We start from the raw sequence: 6,000 nt of genomic DNA on the forward strand, positions 1-6,000 counted from the left end.
AAAAAATGAAAAAAAAAAAAAAAAGACTAAGTATACTATTTTCATATATAACGTTTTGTTTTAAAACAATGAAAAACATGAATTTTATTTTATATTTTCACAATTGATTTTCAGGTCATCAGTAGTGGTCAAATAGTAGGGATAAAACGACAACAGGAATTTATAGTTTTACTAGAAAATATAGTGGTAGCTGATTGTTAATCTGATCACGAAACAACAATTCTAGTCTTCCGACCCGAGATATAATTTTCCAAGTGGATAAATTCTAAGCGCTGATCGTGGTAAGTTTAATTTTCATTATTATAAAATACGTATATACTGTTAAACAATTTTCATTAAAATATAAATTAATTATTTAGTAATCTCATATATATATTAATTTGTTTATAATAATTTAAAGTATTATATTACAGTAAAGTTCATTTGACTTGTATGAATTTTATCAATATGATTTTACCAATTGAATTTATTAGTTTCCAAAGAAAATAGAGAAAAAAAAAAAAAGAGAGTCAAGTTTCATACAATTATATATACCGTATATATGAAATAAGAGTTTTTGAGTTATATGAAATGGGAAAATAGTTTGAAATGGGGTGAGTGAGTAACAGCAGGTAATCAAGCACCATCCCATTTCACAGCACTGACCCAACTTGTTTGCATGCTTCTGTACAAGTTGCCATAAGTGCAACCCTAAACGTTCCCATATAACGAAGTAATGACTAAGTGCAAAATAGGCCGTTACGTAGAAACTTGTCAAGAGCACATATAACTACCACCAAGAACTTTAATAAAAGTAAAAGAAATTTAAGAAAATTATACACTTGAAAAAAATTATATAATTTTACATATTAATCTAGCAGATTAAGCATTGATAATAAAATTAATTTTTCCAATAGTAATGAGTCGTATTTTGAAAGAAAAAAAAGACAAAGAAAAAAGAAAAAATTTTCAACAATATCATGATAGAAGCAATAATTTGAAATAATAAAAAAATGTTATTACTAAGTTTTATTTTTTTTTCTTTTAGAATAAACAAAATATATAACGTCACAATTTAAAATAATAAAATGAACGTAATATATGTATATTAAAGTACATACAAAATGCCATTAAATTTGTATACATATAAATTAATTCGATGGCTATTTTATCCCCCCCTAGGCTATTTAATCGTAATATCAACACGATAACATGTTTCGGTTTTCGCATTGCGTGACTAAAACTAACCCAACCAATTCACAATAAGATACTAACTCTCAAAATTATTATATTATTACCATTTCATTCATTAACTTGGAGTATATATATTAGCTTTACTAATATTAAAAAAAAATTAAATATTTATAAATCCACATTTTAGTAATTGAATATTAAAAAATAAATTATTGTTATATTGTTTAATTAGATAAATATAGTGAAAATATAAAATACAATTGCTCTTTATTTTTACAACAACAAGATACAAGTTATTTTTGCTAATAATTCAATTTTATATAACATAGGTGCGAATTGAAAGAAAAATAAAGTTTTCAAGCCACATACAGGTTTCGTGCATGGAACCACTTGGCACCCAATCAACATCATCAATTACTTTTGTTTTTTTTTTTTGTATTTTTATTTTTGTTAAATATATGTTAAAAATTCACATATACAAACTAAATTTAAAAATCAATTTAGCTGATTTAACACGATGAAAATACTATAAAATTATGTCAAATTAATTATCAACAATAAACAAAAAAAAGAATTATCATGCTTATCAAATCTATATCCATATATTGTCGATTAAAATTTAACATCAATGGCAAACATATCAATCACAAAACCACAATTAATTTGAGTGATTTTAGTGTAAAATTAATTATACAATTATTGATAATTGGTAGTTAAAAAAATAATCAAAAATAAAAGAGCTATTATTTTAATAACGCTTAATATTTATTTTGAAAAAAATATAATTAATCTTTGCTGACAAAGACGCGTATCAAAATTTGACACAACAAGGAAATTCGATATATTATGTTAGGATTCAAAAGGATTGAAACATATTAACCAATTGGCTTTCTCACCTGATACCACTCTCAATATTGATCAAATATTAACTGTGCACAAATTGTTTCCTATATGTAATATGTAATTACCACAAACAATTATCTCGTTATCATATGATACAACACAATATCAGATAACACAAAATTATTAAAGCACACACACTTAATAAAAAAAAAAAACACTTGAAAGTTATTTTAAAAAATTAATGTTTTTTCTTATAATTTTCTTTTAATAAGTTTATTTATTTATTTAATTTTTTTGTTTATACTAAATGTTATGATAAATAAAATATAAAAAAAATTTATTTATGAATATATAAATTTTTTTATTGTGCCTCTTGAACTACGTGTGATCCAAATGGCCCATCGACCTGATCTAAGAAATAACCGTGATTTGAGGTTTTAAGTTGGTCCATATAAAATCGTCGGGCTGGTTGGCCCTGCATACATAGCACAAACATAATCGACCAGTTCAACCTTAACCCACCAGCTATAAATCAGTAGTTCATTTCACTCCCTCCGCCCCCTTTTTTTTTCTTTTTTTTTTTGTTTTTAAATCGTAATTTATTTTTTTTTATTATTTTTTTACTTGTCTTTTTTAGCCTCAAGAAGTTTACCGTCTGTCTCACAACTCAATATATATTTGTATATAATATATATTGTTTTATTGTTTTATTTTTACAACAATATTAATTTAACTTTTAAATTATTCGTGTGTCCTTGAATACTTGAAAACAAACTTGATTTAAAATAAAAAGAAAAAAAATAATATTTTTTTAATTAAACTCAAGCCAATAGTGCTAAACTATTGTAATAACTGTCAAAATAGATAAAAAAAATATTTTTTTCAATTAACTTTTTGATTAGCATATATTTTTTAATAATAATATATTATTATTTTTTAATTAATTACACAATCGAGAATACGAGATGAAATTTTTAATTTGAATTTATATTAATTTTTTTTTTATGAGAAACTTTTTTATTTTTATATAATATTGTTATTAAATTTTTCATGATCAAACACCCCGATATTTATTATAGAGTATATTTTTCACTTTTATATGGATATATATGTGTGAATAAATGTGGCCAGACACGATGCCGGCACGTAGCATACTGCTATGGCAAGCAACGCGGGACTATCCATATCGTTGCTCAACAAACTGGCGCAAGCTCTTGGTTCAATTTATATAGACCCAGTAAGAATTTACTCCAGTTATTCATACACCATATTTTCTTTCATGTAATAGACAATCACCTCACTTATTTTCAAACCCTCATATTTTTATATACATGTACAATCAAAAATAAATTTTTTTTTTATTAATTAATTTTCACCTCTTTAAATTAATTTAAAACAATGGAAATTTCAATATTTCTTTGTTAATTTATTAATTATTTTTTTTTATATTTTATATGTAGGGGAAAAAAAAAATTATTCTTTGAAACGAAAAATTATTATCTGAGATAAAAAAATAACTGAAATATGTTATGTTTGTATGAACAAAGTAAAGCTCGTTCTGTTAATGATATACTTGAATAAAAAAAACAATAATTTTTTTAATGATAAAAAAATAACGTTATGATTCTTTTGAAAGTAAAAATATAAAAAAAAACGACAGGACAAGTTCATGTTAAATACATATAATATATGCATGTATCATTTTTATTATTTTTTTTTTTTTTGCCAAATGAAAAGATGAGTAATATTGAGAGGCAGCGAGAGAGAGGGGGCAAAGGGTGTACAAAGTAATACAAAGGGTGTATATATGCTTTTCCTTTTTTTTCTTTATATTTTAGAGAAAATATTTTATGGTGTGTCAGAAGAAGGTATCATGTGTATACGTCCATTAATATGATGAAAAAGAGAAGCTTTTCTTTACGGTTAAGTGCAGTCTTGTAAGATAATGGATAATGCAAAAGTAAAAATGAGGGAATGAAGAAAAAAAAATATAATAGAAAAAAAAATAAATAAAGGGTATAAAAGTGCATCATAAATATAATGAATACTTTATTGTAACTCTTGTAAATGAAAAAAACAATTATAAAACAAATAATTATTTATGTAAAAATTAAATTTTTAAATTACCCAAGTGAAAATTAATCCCAATTTTCAATTTTCTCAAATAAATACAAATCGAAATTACTTGAAAATATTTTAAACGATAAAAAAAATTTATAAACTCACCCTTGTTGCACCCTGATGATGAAAATTCTAGATCAATGTCGTTGGCTTGTCTCGTTGAAATTCATATCATCTGCAACAATCATAGAAAAAAAAAATTATATATAATTAAAGAGTTTATTTGACACGTAAATTTATAATAATAAATGTTTCTTTTTATTAGTTTTTAATATTGTTACTTTTAATGGAATACTACACATCACTCAACTTTGATAAATTTTTTTTATTTGTAAAAAAATATCTTTGAGAAATCAGAAGTAAAACTTTTTCTACGTTTTTAGTTTTTTGTTAATTTTTTTTGTATCTTTCTTTTCTCTAGATCTTTATATATCTTCCTATTTTTTATTTTCTTTTTGCATAGTTTTTTTTTTTTTTTTTCTTTTTACTCGTTAGGAAGCTGTCTTTTTCTTTCCAGGAGTTTCGAAGAACTAATACCCCAAAGATAAGATAAGCCGACACGTTTCTGCATCGAGGATTGACATGATAGAAAAAAAATAAAATAAACAAATCGAATTTAACGGTTCGGTTTTTATACAGTTTCTTTATTCTGGCATGTTATTTATTTTTAATCTATATATTGGGTTTGAAAAATAAATGCAGTATTATTTAATAACAATAATGTTAAAGATATTTTTTAAATAATTCAAATGATGCATAAATTGTTTTGTTAATAATTTCAACTTTCAATAATAAATATATTAAAATGGCATTGTTAATTTAATCGTCATTTTAACTGCAGGAAGTATTTTAACTATAATATTTTTTATCATCAATTATTTAAGTTCATTGTCGAGCATCTACATCATTGATTATTTCATTTTAATTGTCCTTAATTTTTTTCATGCTATTTGAAAACTTTTTTTCATTTTTTTTTTTCTACAAAAATAAAGATAATAGATCTTAATGAATTCCAAATTTAAATCACTTGATGGCAATGATGATGTGATCAAAAATAAAAAATACAATTTAAAGTAATATCAGTGATATAAAATAATTGACTCAAATTTATAAATCTTCATAGTAAATAGGAAAATTAAAATCGTACTAATTTATCATGACATTTGTTAATTAAAAACTCTAATAATAGTTGTTATAAAATCTAAAAAAAAAATATATATTTTAATATCCTTAAAGTTATGAATTATAATTTGAATAATGATAATTGAAAATCAATTTTTGTTCATTCTTTACTCAATTTAAAGAATGAAAATGTCATAATTATAAATATTTATATATTTTTTTTACCGTTTGTACTGTATTTTATAAATACTTTTATTTATATTTGTAATGATAAATTATTTCTGTAAACTGTTTTCATTATTTTAACGGACTCAAATAAATAAACAAATAAAATTTGATAAAAAAAACGAAAAAAATTTGTTTATCGTTAAAAGTTTATTATGTCAGTGTCATACATTTTATGAGAATATTCACGAAGGCAAAATGATAGCAAAACAGTAATAAAAGCGCTCGCAAGATCGTTGAAAAATACAGTTCACATTGAAAAACGATAAAAGCTCATGTTTTACCCTTGAAAAAAAAAAAAAAGTAAATAAATAAATAAATAAATAAAAATCACGAAAGGTTAGGAAAACCAACGAAGCAAAAAAAGATACAGAAAAAAAAAATATATTTTTTTATTTGAAAGCAACGAAACACGAAAGAGAGCCTTATTTCATACATTTCCAAACACTAAGTATAGAGAGAAAAAAACCATATAGAAAATCTCAAGACCTCATTTTTTTTTAACATCGTCTTCAG

At 23.1% G+C, this 6,000-nt stretch overlaps 1 protein-coding gene across 3 annotated transcripts in view; it reads right to left on the reverse strand.

The window, feature by feature from the left end:
• LOC122857280 (cysteine-rich venom protein DIS1-like) overlaps positions 1 to 4,312 on the reverse strand; it is a 33,899-nt gene extending 29,587 nt beyond the window's left edge. Inside the window, exon 1 of one of the 3 annotated variants that reach the window (XM_044159386.1) lies at positions 4,243 to 4,312. The gene's annotated coding sequence lies outside the window, so the exon portion shown is untranslated. Of the gene's footprint in view, positions 1 to 2,069; positions 2,636 to 4,242 lie in introns of those variants that run through there. The other 2 variants (XM_044159378.1, XM_044159394.1) reach the window with 2 other exon arrangements.
• Positions 4,313 to 6,000: the final 1,688 nt, after the last annotated feature.

The sequence above is a fragment of the Aphidius gifuensis genome, linkage group LG1, assembly GCF_014905175.1.
Source record: "Aphidius gifuensis isolate YNYX2018 linkage group LG1, ASM1490517v1, whole genome shotgun sequence".
In the NCBI taxonomy this organism is placed as follows: domain Eukaryota; kingdom Metazoa; phylum Arthropoda; class Insecta; order Hymenoptera; family Braconidae; genus Aphidius; species Aphidius gifuensis.